Consider the following 17,187-nt stretch of genomic DNA (forward strand, 5'->3'; position numbering starts at 1 on the left):
CGAAAAGAACATTCATCTAATGATCTGAAATGGACGATTCTGGCGAATATTAAGATCACTCCAGGAGCAGGCGGGGACCCAGATGCACGCCTTGCTCAAAAAGAGGCCTACCTTATTCTGAGGTTCAACACTGCCATGGTGGGACTCAATGACCTTAATGAACTCAGTAATCTGTAGATAGCCTGCCCGCAGCGATTGCTTGGCTGCGCTGCCTGCTGCTCATGTGTCTGCACAACTACGTAGTACATATGCCCATGTGTCTGAACAACCACGTAGTACATATGCCACCCGCAAACGTTCAACAAGGGTCTCCAAGTGTGTCCCCTCTGTCTCTGAGCCCCGGTCCACCCGATTACACATGCGTTAGACCACTACAAGGAGATCACATATTCCAACTTGAACCCCCACGCTTGCCTTTGATCCAACATCGCTTTTAAAATATCTCTCTCGTTGAGTGCGTTCTACCACTCTACTCAGCGGGCACTCGCGCAATATTTATAGCACCCACGGAGTGGACTACATGGCCCATCAGGCCGTGTTACACTCATTGCGCGTTAAATACACTCGGACACGCCCCCTCTGCACTCGCGTTGTCAGTTTCTTACCGCCTGGGTGCCTGATGTACAGCTCCGATTTACTCGTCCAAAATGTAAGTCCGCTTTAAACAAATTTGGACAGTTTGAGTGAGCGCGACCCCAGCTCCTTGCTAATCACTGCATTCCCTTTGGTTTTCAGTTGCCGAACTACCGCGGCGGCTGCCGCTCGTGTTCGCGCATTGAATCTAAATTCTGCAAACAAAGGTAGGACCTTGTTGGCATTTTTGTTACGAACAGTTATGTGCCAAGACGCATATAAGGGTATTTCAGTTGGGATTGTAATACCTCGTGTTATTTACTTTCCCTAGGCACATCAATCGAATTTAGGCGCATCAGCATCCCTTACACGTTCTTGTACTTTAAACATCAAGGTACGTGCCTAAAAGCTAAGTCCCTTTGTGTATACAGTGGCTCAGAGTGTCTTACAAACAACAGAGACTAACTAGGGTGTATATCGTCTTTTTCACAGGTAGCATCCTGATATTTCCAGCATAAGGTATTTGCTTACTCCTTCACAGTGTTTGAGTTGAAGTGAGGTAGTAGTCAGCTTTTCATTGATACCATGTTTTTAACTTAATTCACAGCGACAACGACCTCCCCAATCCTTGTCCTGAGGAGAACCCTTAACCTACTGAACGGGTTCGAAACGCGTCGGCGTCCTGCTCCACCCAGATACTGAACTATCAGGCATAATAGGAATATAACTTACACACAATTCTACATTGTTGCATAGTTTTGTGTCTTCCTATTTTTTGCACCATTTGATAAATCAATTAATGTGTATCTAACGGTGGTGAAAACAAGTAGGCTAGTTCGTCACCTTGGCTGTCCACTTGTTTATTTTCATCCAGGATTGGTGCCTCAACAAAGGGAATTCTTTGAGGCATTACACAGTTGTCTATATTCATTGTCATCACAATTGTTATATGTGTATGTTTTGATTTAATGTATTGTATATGGTTTTTTCAATGTATTTGTGAACCTCTGTAAATGCGGTGTGAATCCTTTGATGCCAAGGCATTTGTTCATAATCTTTTTTCATAAAAATACAAGTGACTAAACACAAATGGTTTGTCAGCCTAGCAATTCACTGTACTAGGTGTGTATTTGTTTCTACCAACTTATACTGCCCGGCAATTCGGTTTGTTTGTCTCATAAGAGTGGTCCAGCCGGTCAGAGACAGGACCCAGCCTTTCCCCTTTTTTCCTTGGTACATACTAGGCCCGCACTATGCTCCACTTCGGCTGCAATAATGAGGTCTGTCACAGAACCCTGGCACCTTCCTCCAATTACTGGCCATTTTCCGTGCACTGATTGCAGTGTTTGCCACCTTACCACCCATACAAAACAACTAAATTTAGAACCCGGAAGAACTTGGATTAAAAAATCCCACACAAACTGTAACTCTGCAAACGTAATCTATCTGATTACATGCCCATGTGCAAAACGCTATGTGGGTATGACTACTCGTAAGGTAAAGACACGCATTGGCGAACATCGCAGCAACATTCGCTGCAAAAAGGTTACCACTAAACTAAGCGAACACTATCTGCAGGCACATCATACTCCAGATGACATGACCTGGACAGTCATCGAGCAGGTCAACTATCCAAGAAACAGAGAGAGTTTCCTGTTTGAAAAAGAACAGCGTTGGGTGTGTAGACTCGGTACCCACATCCATGGACTCAATGACCAAATCCCATGGACGAGCATCCTGAAGCGTTAATTATTATCACCCTTTGAACTCTAACCAGAACTGTAAACAATGCTAGCCTCAATCTGACCTATCACAAGGCCGCACAATGTTTGCTTCCCAAACCTCGTTTCCATCTCAATCTCAATCCCCTTTATCTATCGCGGGATTACGAGACTTGCCTCCCAAGCCTCGTTTGTGAACAACGGCTCCCATTGGCCCACACCCTGTCACCTCCCTCATAACACCGGGCTCGCCCTTCACTCTGGATCCACGAGATCCAGTGAGGGAACAGCTAGGCACCGAGAGGGTGCAGAGCGTTGCGGGCGTAAGGAACCTTTTCCGGACATCGTCCATTAAGATAAGTTCATGTATCTAGATTCTGCCAGGTCTCTAAAATCCTCTATGTATGTTTTTCCTTCCCAAATAGGGTGTGCCATTGTCGCTCCCACCCCCCTCCTGAGTTCTATGGGGCGTGGTTCTTTGTGTTTAAAAGTGAGGATAACTTTCCTTATCACGTCCATGCATTTGTGTGCTTGATCAAAGGTACAAGCCACGGCCAGCAGAGTTACCGGCATCTGTCCGGTTTCTTTGCCTTCTCGCTCACCACCTTGGGGTCAGCTCTGGCCTCCTGACTATAGGTAGCCATGTAACAACGGGTAGCCACTTTTGGCCTCCCGCACGGTTTGACTTAACACTGTAAGTCTCCTTTTTTATCAGTCTGTTGCCTAAATTTACAACAGAACGCGCTGGATCACACTTCTCAGCGTTAGTTGAGGCCCATCACCCAGGTTTTGTGGCACAACTTCCCCTCCGCATCCCATTCATTACGGCCACGGCCTTTGATAGGTATGCCAGCACGTGTGATGCCACCGAGTTGCATCAATTTTCATTAGATTGAATGATATCTATTGATTGTGTGTTCCTTTGTCTGTTTTCTTGTCTGTTTGTCTCACCCCTTGTGTCTACAGACTTCTCGGTTCCTCGCAACAGAGGAAAAACCCCAGACTGACAAGTTTGTATCTTTTAATGCACCGTTTTACACATAGTATAAATTTTAACTGTAATTTCCTCTGGCAGGGTGGGCCTTAGCGCGCCCATACCTGTCAAAGTAACACTCGCTTACTGGTCCTGAAGAAAGCCCTGTAAATTCACACATAGCACGGGCAGAAACATGTCGACCTTCCTTTAAAAAGGGAAACACCAGTATAATTTATTTGGTTAGTTTTCCCCACACATAGTTTTTACCATGTCAGGTTGACCAGCCAATAAATGATTTTTTGGTACAACCTTTGACATTTTTAACTCACCACTTTTTTCACTCCCTACCCTCACAAAACAACCAGCTCCGCAGTCACCTGGCGTCGCAGCACACCGGGGAGATATTCGATCTCACCCAGTGGACCCAATGATGAAGCATGTCACCATTAGGGTGAGTGAGGGTTTCCTGAGAAAATACTGTATTTTTTCTTGATTCTGGTCATGTCATACGACCACTTACAACTGGCATCTCTTTCACGTGCTATTATCATTTTTTGAATGCTTGCCTGACGGACACTCTTCCTTTGTTGATTGTGTGTGTGAAGTGCCTGTGTGTGTGAGAAGTGCCTGTGTGTGTGAAAAGTGCCTGTGTGTGAGCAGTGTATGTGTTTGTGAGCAGTGTCTGTGTGCGTGAACAGTGCCTGTGTGATCAGTGCCTGTGTGTGAACAGTTTCTGTGTGTGGACAGTGCCTGTGTGTGAACAGTGCCTGTGTGTGAACAGTGCACCTGTGTGTGTGCGCAGTGCCGGTGTGTGTATGTAGTGCCTGTGTGTGTGAACAGTGCCTATGTGTGCGCGCAGTGCCGGTGTGTGTGAGCAGCCTGTGTGTGTATGTACTGCCTGTGTGTGTGAACAGTGCCTATGTGTGCGCGCAGAGCCGGTGTCTGTGTGTGTGAACAGTGTGTGTGTGTGTGAGCAGTGTCTGTGTGCGAGCAGTGTCTGTGTGTGAACAGTGCCTGTGTGTGTGAGAAGTGCCTGTGTGTATGAGAAGTGCCTGTGTGTGTGAGCAGTGTGTGTGTGTGTGTGTCAACAGTGTCTGTGTGTGTGAGCAGTGCCTGTGTATCCCTGCACCTAAAATCAACCTACTTGTCATGAGGCCCAAGGTTAGACACACAAGCACAACTGTTGCAACACGGCTGCTCGGACCCTACATGCAGAAACACATTCCTGCTCTCGGAGGTTTGGTTTTGTTGCTGAACAAGACATGAGCTCCTTTGATAAGATGAGGAGAATGCGGCAAAATGTGGGATTGTTCGTAAGTGACGTAGGCGCAGTGCCGGTGTGTGTGAGCAGCCTGTTTGTGTATGTAGTGCCTGTTTGTGTATGTAGTGCCTGTGTGTGTGAACAGTGCCTGTGTGTGTGAACAGTGTCTGTGTGTGTGAGCAGTGTCTGTGTGTGTGAGCACTGTCTATGTGCGAGCAGTGTCTGTGTGTGAACAGTGCCTGTGTGTGAGAAGTGCCTGTGTGTGTGAGAAGTGCCTGTGTGTGTGAAAAGTGCCTGTGTGTGTGAGCAGTGCATGTGTTTGTGAGCAGTGTCTGTGTGCGTGAACAGTGCCTGTGTGTGAACAGTGCCTGTGTGTGGACAGTGCCTGTGTGTGAACAGTGCCTGTGTGTGATCAGTGTGCCTGTGTGTGTGCGCAGTGCCGGTGTGTGTATGTAGTGCCTGTGTGTGTGAACAGTGCATATGTGTGCGCGCAATGCCAGTGTGTGTGAGCAGCCTGTGTGTGTATGTACTGCCTGTGTGTGTGAACAGTTCCTATGTGTGCGCGCAGTGCCGGTGTCTGTGTGTGTGAACAGTGTCTGTGTGTGTGTGTGAGCAGTGTCTGTGTGCGAGCAGTGTCTGTGTGCGAGCAGTGTCTGTGTGTGAACAGTGCCTGTGTGTGAGAAGTGCCTGTGTGTGTGAGAAGTGCCTGTGTGTGTGTGAAGTGCCTGTGTGTGTGAGCAGTGTCCGTGTGTGTCAACAGTGTCTGTGTGTGTGAGCAGTGCCTGTGTATCCCTGCACCTAAAATCAACCTACTTGTCAGGAGGCCCAAGGTTAGACACACAAGCACAACTGTTGCAACACGGCAGCTCGGACCCTCCATGCAGAAACATATTCCTGCTCGCGGAGGTTTGGTTTTGTTGCTGAACAAGACATGGGCCCATTTGATGAGATGAGGAGAATGCGGCAAAATGTGGGACTGTTCGTAAGCCAGTGAAAAGAATTCTGTTTCGTACCTGGACATTACTGTCTCCAATACAAACGCACTTACATACTTTGTGGGGTAATGAAGACCGTGTGTCTCATTGTCGGCGCACGACCAAGCCAGCTCTTCAAAGGCCAACACTTACACATGAAAGGATGCAGACGAACGTGCGCCCACCAAACTCACTGCAGACTGGTGAACGCGCCCCAAACATCTGAGTTCAATTACCGCGGCACCCTGACAGCTCGTAATTGACAATTTATTGCACTCCCCTGCGCGTAACCACACAGAATATGCAGGAAGTGCACAAACTGAAATCCATATGGTCTATTGCGTGAAGGCTACTAGAAACACAGCACTGCGAGGACCAATCAGCATGCAGATACCAAAATAAACTACGGAAAAATCTCGCACAGTGAGGAATTTTTACTTCACTATTCTGAGCCCCGTAACAATACGGCTCAGAGCTCCGCCCCACTTCTGACGAAGTGGTGACGCAGGCCGAGCCCTAAAAATTAGATAACATCATCGGTCCATGCACGTGGGAGCATAGAACTAACCCAGGAAGGTCAGAGGAAGACAGATTGTAGTGAATAAAAGATGGTCCAGTCCATGTAGTTTCTTCTGGGAATATTAATTCAGGATAAGATTGAAGCAGAGCCCCACCAGGAGCAGCCTTTTTGCTGCTCAGCCAATCCTCCAACTGACACCCTCACTCATCCAACATTCCACTGCCACCTCTCACACCAACATTCAACTCCTCAGACACACTGGCTGAGCAGCAGATATCTCCTCTCTTTAATTAAAAAGAGATAAAATTGATGCAACAACGCGCACAACTCCCACGTCACAGAGAAGGACGAACAGGAGGTATGTTTTTACATATTAAAAACAAAGATAGTTTAAGACATTGCAAACAAGTAAGGATAACATTAAATGTAAAAATGGTATAAACATAAAGCGAATGCAATGCCATACATGTAATGACGGCGAAAATACATGCAAGAAAGAGAACAATAAATAATTCCGGAAAAGATAAAACACAACACACAATCCAGCAATTCTGTAAACACATAAAGACTACTACACTCACCTCTTCTCCCTTTCCACAATGCCAAAAAAACAAATCACAATCTCCCTTTAAACCAAACCATGAAAACGCACACACTACCACACCACAAAACCCAAACGAAACCCAGATACCAAAAATAAGCTGGCTGACTAGGCCAACAAGAGAGAGGTAGATAGGGTACTGACTGAAAGGCGTGATAGGAAACCATTTTAACAAGAACTTCTAAGCCGTGGAAAATCATTCCACAGAGAACTAACAGCATAAAAATTGCCCTCCACCCTTACCATAGTAAGGATGGTACATGTGGAACACAACTTCACACACAACCTACGGCATAAAATAATTGCCCTACACCCAAACCCAAAGTTAGAGTGGTACATGTGAAAAGACATTTCACACGGAACACGAAAAGTACACACTCAACACCCAATCAAAATATCAGGGAAACAGCAATCACAAGGAAAACACTCCCTCTTCAAAATCTGGCTTCAACTCAGCCCTTCACCCAAACCCGAAGTGAGAGTGGTACATGTGGAAAGGCACTCCACACAGAACACGTAAAAGTGCACAACTCGACACCGAATCAAGTAGTAGGGGAAAAATAGCAATCACTAGCAAAAACATACTATTTGCAAAGCTAGCTTTACCTCAAGCCCTTCACCTATTCCCGAAGTTGGGACTTTATGTGTGGATTAAGGATCCACACTAAGCATTAAAAAAAACTCTGAAGGAAACCTCAGTGGACTAACACAACCAAAGACGAAACTGCCCATTACAACTGCAGCAAACCCCCCAAAAAAACAAGAAACATGAGCATAGCACAATACAACAACTGCAACTCCACCCACGGCACAAGAAAGACACAACCCCCAGCATAACCTTGTGAAATATAAAGTTAGGGATACCCTCTCTGAAATTAAAACAACACTCTCCCAACGTATCAATTAAAGTACAATGTACAAAACCTGGAAAATCTGCAGAAGAAGTAAACTCATATGAGTGTGAAAGGAAAAAAAATACAGTATGTCAACACAGTGAGGTGTGGATTACACACAAACTCCAAAAAAGGAATGTGTGCCTTATTTATGAAGGCCTTGCGTCAGTTTTGCGCCGCCGGTGCGTCACTTTTTGTGACGCACGAACGGTGTAAAAAATGCGCCTTGTTGCGCCATATTTAAAAAGTGATGCATCTAGGTAGATGCGTCACTTTTTATACCCCTGCGCCACATTATACCTGCGTCAGGTATAATGTATGCAGAGGGGGCGTTCCCCCGCAAAAAGCCTCGTAATAGTGACGCAGTGAAATCTACGAGATTTCACTGCGTCACTTTTAGGACGCCGTTGCGTCACAATCTTACGCCTGCCTCACAGCAGGAGTAAGACTGTCGCAGGCTGTTTCACATGGGGCTTTCCCCATGTAAAAGGAAGCATTGCTGGAGTTGCTTCACTTTTGTGACACACTCCAGCAATGCGTCACTTTTGCACTTACAGATATGTCAGAAATACTGACGTATCTGTAACTCCTTGCGACATGATGCGTCATACATTAAATATGACGCATCAGGAATGTCGCAAGGAGTGCACAGTGAAAAGTGACGCAGCGCTGTTTTCACGCAGCGATGCGTCATTTTTCATAAATGAGGCCCTGTATATTTTGGTGTTCTTTGAACCAATAGACACCTGAAACTTAGAATCCACAAGACAAAAGGAAGAACCCAAACAATCGTCTCATAAATGAATCCGGCAGACAGTACATCAGGACATTTAAACTTACTAACGCTGAGTAGCTCACTTGCATCATTTTTAACCACGTCATAGTAATCTCTCTGATCTTCTTCATGCAAGAACATATCCTGCCACGGTTCGACACACATCTGTTTTCCTCTAGGTCTTCTGACTTTGGGGGTAAAATACATGTGTATTTTTCAAAGGGTTTGAGTGGCAAACCACCCACTATACTCCAAATAATATATTGATGGGTTGGTAGGCTTCTGAGGGGTGTAGGTGAATTATTTGGACCGGGTCTGCTGGTACCCAAGGAAACCTCAAAAATATTTCTGATCACTGTAAACAAGAAACTCTAGAACATCTAGAAAATGGCAAAAACTCCTACCATCCAACATTTCCACTTTTCTCCTAATAAAAATGGTACCTTCAAGTGCATGTATAGTCCTACTGCATCGGACAGGAATAATTCAAATCTTTGACTATATAAAGATCACACTACATTGACTTCACACAGTCACCATTTTGACCTTTTTCTGTTGTTACAATAGGCACAGCGACACATGTGAGCTTATCTGTAGTCGTGTGGGGAACTTTGGGTGGTAGACTTTTTCTATTGCCTTCCTATTCGTGAATGTTTTATCGCAGATATTTGAGGTCATTCAATTTTACAAACCTACATTTGATGTTTTTAGGGCAATTAGTGGTATTCATTCAAACTACACCACCTAAGACTCCTCCAGGTGTATAGTTTTCAAAAATGTGTTTGGGTTCGTAGGTTTCCCTGGGTGCCAGACGATCATGTGCCAGATAGCACAACTATCCCCATTCCAAAAATCATTCTAATTACAAGCTTTTTTGCACTTCCTACAGCCACGTTTGGGGTAGTGTTTTATTCAGGTGAAGTGTAGGGAAAGAGTATGTTAGGACATTTGCTATTGCCTATTGAATTTCTGCATGTTGTTGGCATTCTATTGTAATTCAATATTTACAAAAACACTTAATGCAAAAGCATCCTCAGAATTAGTCAGCATTATGGGTAATTCAGAATTTGGATTTGTGAAAATGGCTAGTGCCTCTAAACCTAGGGCCTCATTTATGAAAAGTGACGCATCGCTGCGTGAAAACAGCGATGCGTCACTTTTCACTGCGCACTTCTTACGACATTCCTGATGCGCCATATTTCATGTATGACGCATCATGTCGCAAGGAGTTACAGATACGTCAGTATTTCTGACGTATCTGTAAGCGCAAAAGTGACGCATTGCTGGAGTGTGTCACAAAAGTGACGCAACTCCAGCAATGCGTCCTTTCACATGGGGATAGCCCCATGTGAAAGGGCTTGCGTCAGTCTTACGCCTGCTTTGAGGCAGGCGCAAGATTGTGACGCAACAGCGTCCTAAAAGTGACGCAGTGAAATCTCATAGATTTCACTGCGTCACTATTACGAGGCTTTTTGCGGGGGAACGCCCCCTCTGCATACATTATACCTGACGCAGGTATAATGTGGCGCAGGGGATTAAAAAGTGACGCATCTACCTAGATGCGTCACTTTTTAAATATGGTGCAACGAGGCGCATTTTTTACACCGCTGGTGCGTCCCAAAAAGTGACGCACCGACGGCGCAAAACTGACGCAAGGCCCCCTAGATTCTTAGGTAAATATAAATAAACGTGCACTGTTCAGTTTCATGCTACCATGAGACACGGGGTAGTTTCCATGGTGTTGCAGCCTACCAACGTTGATCAAGGTCCATATGCCCAACATGGCAATTTATTTTGTTCCTATGATACCAGTTCCCTTGTCTTTGTTTCTTATGTCTAGATTAAACTGCTAGATCTCCTGTACGATCTTTCACCCTAGCCTCTCGGTGACTCCCTCTAGTCTTTTCTATTGATCCAGCGTGGGATCTTCCCTGGTGCACCATTTTGTGACATCTCCTTTTGGCTCTGCCAGTATTCATCTTCTAGTGAGTTTTACTAGTGGATAATGTCCTCTTGTCTTCAGATATGCAACGTACCAGAGTGAATTGGGTGTTCTAGGACACAGACGAGCATATTTACAAGCCCCTATCACCACTGCAATGTCACTTTTATCGACATTCCAGTGGTGATAGGGCTTTGCCTTATTCACAATTCGGCATTAATCCATGTTAAGTTAAACACTTGACGTAGCCACTTAGCGTGGCTAAACGCTGCCTTGTGAATAAGGAACTCTTTCACGCTATAGTTAGCATTAAAGCGGTGGGCAATGGGTGTTACAGTGGGCATTCTGCCGCAACACCCATTGGTTTTGACGCTGCCCCATATTTACAAGGGTGGCGTAAAAATGGGGCAGCGCCAAAATGAAGAACTGGGAAAACCTGGTTAAAGAGGCGAAACGAGGAGAAATGCTTTATTTCTCCTCGTTTTTGCTGTTTGTATGTGTACTGCATTGTGCAGCACACATAAAAACAGCAAAACACCATGAACGATTGTTTATGTGCAGGAAGGCAACCCTTCCTGCGCATAAACAATCATTAAAAAAATGACGATTTGCCAGTTCTATGTGTGCTGCACAATGCAGAACACAGAAGTTTCAAACAATCATTCCCTTAACGGAGTCACCCTTGCACTTTGGTGCAAGAGTGCCTGCATTGGTGCTAGGCAGCTCAATTTAGCTCCAGCGCTATGGAAAACACAGGTATGTGCCGTATCCTAGTAAATACGGCTCATCCCTGCGCTTTCGGAATGGCAGAGCGTGTCGTTAATATTTTGTGCTTAATGCCACGCTCTGCCATTCCCTTGTACATGTGCTCCAATGGACCTCGGTCATGGTGAGTCATCCCAACTTACGTGTTCAACCTTATGAAAAGGTATCAGGGTGTAATAGGGAACCTAGACCCGTCACCTGCCGCCATCTAGATATTGGTAAGTAGAAAACTTAACAGGAAAAAAATTTCATTCCAAATTGAGGGAATATGTCCCGTTTAGACCCGCCTGCACCCTCTAGACTACTCGGGGCCTAAATGCAGCCCACCATGTACAGCCTGGGGGCGTTTATTCTGCCTCCCCAGGGCCTCATTTATGAAAGACTTGCGCCACCGGTGCGTCACTTTTTCCCATGTTAAAAGTGACGCACCAGCGGCGCAAGTCCTTCATAAATAAGGCCCCCAGAGTTTACTAATAACCAGAGTGTTGCTGAACCCTAAGAATCACCTTGAGGGTTAGGTACTAGTTAATTCTATAATTCTAAATCCGATATTCAGGAATTCCTACTTTCATTACCCGAAATCTATCGGGTAAAAAGGACAGGTCCATGGTAACTCCTGATCCGTGCCTGGTTCAGAGCTATGAGATTCAGAACGTGCTTGAAATAATTTGCGATACTTTATTTTGCCACAAGATGTCAGTGTTGTGTTAAATTGACAGTGCTTTATTTTCTTTTTAAACCATAGAAGGAAGACTGCAGAGCTTGTTTATTTGATTTCCCACTTTTAGACGTTTATAAAACCCCTCATATCTATTTTATGTTTTTGTAAAGTAAAAATACATATGTATTGTAACGTTAATTCTATAAAATATAAGTCTCAGAAAAAAGATCACATTTTGAAATAATTACAGTTTTTACATAGATGGTGTGAGGAATGATACAGGGACTACACTAATGCATTAGGGAGGGAGGGGCCGTTTATTTTAGCTGTGGAAAGGAGACATGCTTGAGAGGGTAGTCACAAACAACAGAATATTAGGGTCCTAGGGGCATATTATCAAGAACGGTGATAAAATTATCGCCGCTTTAGTGGCAGGAAACTGCTGCTAAAGCGGCGATAATGGGCTTGATAATATGTCCTTGTGAATTCCCATAGCAGCCCAGGTTTTGGTGTTAACCTGGGCTTCTGGGCGGCAGTTTCCTGTTGCTAAAGCGGTGATAATTTTATCGCTGTTCTTGATAATATGCCCGCAGGGTCTACAGCAAAATAAGACCATGTTGGAGACTGACAGTGCAGGGCGCGGCCTTATTACGAGTTCTTCGAATGAATGTGCTGGTATACCCTAGGGCCAGAATCAATGATTGGGTACAGTGGGGCATATTGCCAACAACTAGCGATATTTATCGCTAAGTAGGCTTAGCAGCAATTTTTTTATCACCGCATATCGCTGAGATAACGTGCTATTTGCAACGTTTATCTCAAAAGCGATAATATTTCCGGCGATAGCGGCGAAATCCGTGAATATCGCTGAGAATACAGCGATATTCATGCATTATCGCTAACAGGGTCTTAGCCATTACATCCACCTCCCATTGAATATAATGGCTAAGAACTGGTCTGAGGAGGCGTTAGTTTTTGGATATATTCGCGCTTAGCGCGAATATTTCCATCGCTACGCCTGCCTTGCTAATAGGCCATAGCGTCGTTAGCGACTGCTTTCAGGTTGGGTACGCCCACTTTGCATGTCATTAGTGATAAATATTGCTGACATGCAAAGGGGGCCCCAAACCTCTCGCTATCGCCTACAAGCTGTTGCTAACTGCTGTTAGCGACAGCTTGCTAATAGGGCGATAGAATTATCGCCGCTTAGACATATCGCCCCCCTTGGCAATATGCCCCGTATTCGCTCACCTACATTCAAGTATTACAAGTTTTTTTTTCCCCTTGGAATGGGGAATCCAAAATACAAAACTTCATTTATTTCCGAATTCCGGTGTGAAAACTTTCCTGCATATTCACCTAATTTATTTGCCAACTGCTTGCCAAGTGGTAGATTGATGTTGAATCCTTTAATAGTTCTGTGTTTTGGGTGTCACAGGGTGAGGCCGGGCAGAGTAGGTGAGGGGGGAGCATTTGCTGTTTCCCCATACTTCGAGGGCTCAGTCCCCCCTCGACCATCACTCTGCTCGTAGGTCCAAATCCAGGGTCTCCAGGCCCGGAATGATGAGATTTAAAGGGGGATATGTACAAGCCCCTATCGTCACCACAATGTCACTTTTAGCGACGTGGTGGCAATAGGAGCTGCGCCTTATGTACAAGGCAGAGTTAAGCCACTAACACTGCCTTGTACAGAAGGCTCCCTTTCACACTATGGCTAGCGTGAAAGAAGTGAGCAGTGGGTGTTGCGGTGGGTGTTCCACCGAAAACTCGTTCATTTTGACGCTGCCCCAGATGTACAAGGGTGGCGCACATAGGAGGCAGCACCAAAATTAAGACCAGGTAAATCCTGGTCTTAAATTGGTGAAACGAGGAGAAATGCATGCGGTTCAGGGAAGACATGGATTGGTAGTTCAGGCTGGAATCTTCCCATGAGGCACAGGGTTAAGACTGATTTGCATATAGCTGTGTCTGAACTGGGGTGGCGAAGTGAGCTAAAGAACAATGATGGATTCAACCCAGATCTGTGACTGGGGGTGAGTGTATGAAAAGTTTCAGCGCTTCGTCCATCATCTCCTTGTGTTTGCTAGGTGCTGGAAGAGACACCTTATTACACAATAACAATCCTTCCCTGCACGCAGACACCCTTGCACTATGGTGCAAGGGTGCCTGAGTTGGCTAAACTTAGCGCCATCGCAGAGGGAAATGCAAGGCTGAACCACATTCTTGTAAATATGGTGCAGCCTTGCGTTTAAGAAGTGGCAGAGCGTGGCGTTTAGCCAAGGAGGCTAATGCTGCACTGCGCCACTTCCTTATACATATGCCCCAGAGTTTGGGGACTCTTTAATTCAGGGCAAGAGATAGGTGGAAAGCCTGACTGGCCCAGTGCGATATCTCATTATGCATACTGATAAAGAGCACTCGTGATGGCAGAGGCGCTGCTACCATTGGTGCAGCAGGTGCAGTAGTACCAGGGCCCAGACCAAGTGGGGTCCATTAAACCCAGATAAATATTGTATTTTACTACCCCATCAGCAGTCAGAGGGGCCATTTTTTTTGCTTGCACCAGGGCCTGTGGCATCCTTGTTACCCTATTTCGTAATGGAGTCCTTTATAGGAGACGTTACTGAGGGAGTGTGTTTGGGACAACAATATTCAGAGTGCAAACATAAAAGGCATCACAGGCTCAGGAACACTCAGAAATGATCTGTAGATATTGCTGACTTGCATAAATATTAGTGTCTAATGTGTGGAACATATGCTGCAGCACAGCAATGTTTTTAAAAAGTCCCGAAACACCTCTTGCATTATTTACCTTTATCCTTCATTAATTCTATTCTAGGTTATTTATCCCTGTCATGCCCTCACAGATATGTGTCCACCTCATCAGACAGGTACCCACTTTTCAAAACTTCGCATTACCCTAGTATAAACCTTCTGGTCGAGGGACCTACTCCATTCTTTGAAAAACTCTATAAAAGGAGAACCCACCCCTCGCAACATCCTGGGTTAAGATTGTCCTGTTGAAATTGAGTGTCAAACTCTGATGGAAAACAGGGCAGGTTCCCCCTACTGGGACAATGAAAGGCCTAACTAAGCAAAGAAAGTCCCTGGTAAGTTGTGTGCCATTGCCTCCTCGTCCATTTTCTATTGAGAATGCCACAAACCATGCCTGATGCTTAGGAAGGGATTTAGGCAGCACGGAGGAAAATCAGTAACTTTCTTTCTCTTTATAGGACAAAAGCAACTCATGGCTCCACATCATCAGGGGTGGGCTGTCCCTGCCCCCTTAGAGACTCCTATGATATTCTACACTGAAAGGGGATTTTCTACTGAAAAAGTGTGAGGGGGACAGAAAAGGTAGTGGGGTAAGCATGCACAGTGCTGTAAAAACCCATATGGCCCCTAGCCAGCCTGCTTCGTCTCTTCCATTACTTTGACACAGGATTTGGGCTTTGTTGAAGAGACTTCCATAAAGCTTTTACATTTAATGTCTTTAGCCTGCTTGGATAATTCCACATCATTATAATATGTTGCCACTGGTGGAATGTACAGACACCCTAAAAAAGTCAGTATATTCAGTAGTAATAGCACTTCATTTTGGACTTATGTTTGTGCCTCATGATGGAATATTCAGCAGTAAAACAAGCAAGCATTGGCAATGCCATTCGGTCTCGCCATATTGATGAGTGTAGTGTTGTAGTTTGTAATAAAAACCATTATTATAACAACCCGTTTCTGCAACATGTAACAGATTTTGTATAACGCAGAAAATTATGTTAAATAAAGAAAGCCATAATTAATGCTTTTAAATACAACATAATTAAAACAAATAGTATCTAAAAACTGAATGAAAATAACTTTACAGCCAGTGCTTAATTTTTAACACATAAAATTCCAGGGCTAAAAGCAAAACGCTATAAATGCACAAAAACACATCAAAAACGGGATGACACTTGTATAGCTACAATAAATGTAAATTCAACTGCAGATAAAACCCGAAAACATAACCTGCCTATCCAAAATAAAACAAGCAACAAAGTTCCACGCCCCAGTACAACCAGCAACTGCCACGTTCTATTCTTCGGGAACTGGGGGGTATGGCCCTGTGGACTGAAGTGGGGTTGGGCCCAATATATCTTTAGAAAAAGAAGAAAGTACCCACACTTCCAATTGTTTAATCTCAACTTATTTAGAACAAGAAATGAACCAACTTTATCATGTTCATCTCGGCAATTACTTATGCCTTTTATTCGTTATTTTACAAAAGCGATATTTTTTAGAAAGAGAAAAAGGAGTTCTCCACAAACATAGCCACACGTTTTAGTGAGTGACTTCTACAACAACATATGTGCAAACATAGAAAAACAAACAGTCAATACATTTCATTTCATGATATGACGTGAGTTAAAGCAAACAGGTGGAAAAAAAAAAAAAAAAAGAATAGTGAAATCAAATACGATGTCAAACTTATTATTCAATAGACATCAATGCATACAAGCGATCATTTCAAAAATGCTAAAGTGCCAACAGATATTTTAAATCGATAAGGTTCAGTCCCCTTTGTCAACAACAGACTTTTTCAGCAATTCAGGATTTAATCCTTTATATCAAACTTGTGGGGTTTAGTCCTTTATGCCGACGCGTTTCAAGTGTGGGTATCCTGTGCCCACACTCTCATCAGGGCTGAGTGAATCTTTTTCCAATCCTTATCCTAATGATAAAAAACATATGTATGCTTATTAGAACCCCTTCCTTGGGTTTTCAATTTTTTAGAAATGGTAAAAAAACAAGGCGCCTTACCTCTGAGTTGTAGAGGTGAAGGTCACACTTGAATCTTTAGATTAAAGATGTGTGCGTGCTTCTAGAAATATAAAAGTTATTGGTTCATGTTAGATAAAACTATCCAACATCATTCAATGCTGGTAGTCAGCCGTTATGCGAAGCCAAGGCAAAGTGTTTTTACCTTTCTGAATGTGTCCTGAAGGGTCAATATTGTTTGCTATTTTCCTTCTGTCTTAATTAGGTTACACGGACCCACTCTTCTCACGTGTTTCTGTGAAAATAAGTGACCGAAATGCCATTATAGTCTCTGCCTGTATTTAAAAAACGGAGGGGGGGGGGAAAATTATTTTTAATCGCTCTGGGTAGTGAGCCGCTGAGCCACTCACCGCGATTCTTCTCACGCTTTAGGCGGTGTCTTTAATCCTTCTTGTAATTCAATACTCGTGCAGTTTTCCTTAATCTGCAACATTAAAAGGAACAGTTCAAGGGCGCTGTGTTTGGAGTTAGGATTGTGAACTAGTCTTAGCGTTCTGAAGGTATCCGCTTACCTATTTCTTTGCTTGCATCTCCTCTCGCTACAATCCTCAGTCTGAATCATCAGTGTTGCTTAGACCGGCTGTTACCTGTCTGGTTCTTAAAACTTTTTGGACCAATAGGAGGGGAGTATTGCGTGAGCACCATCGAAGTGCCTTCTGGGGGTTGTAGTGAATGAGGCAGTCTTCATAGTCTATTCAATTCACTCA

The sequence above is a fragment of the Lissotriton vulgaris genome, chromosome 8, assembly GCF_964263255.1.
Source record: "Lissotriton vulgaris chromosome 8, aLisVul1.2, whole genome shotgun sequence".
Classification (NCBI taxonomy): domain Eukaryota; kingdom Metazoa; phylum Chordata; class Amphibia; order Caudata; family Salamandridae; genus Lissotriton; species Lissotriton vulgaris.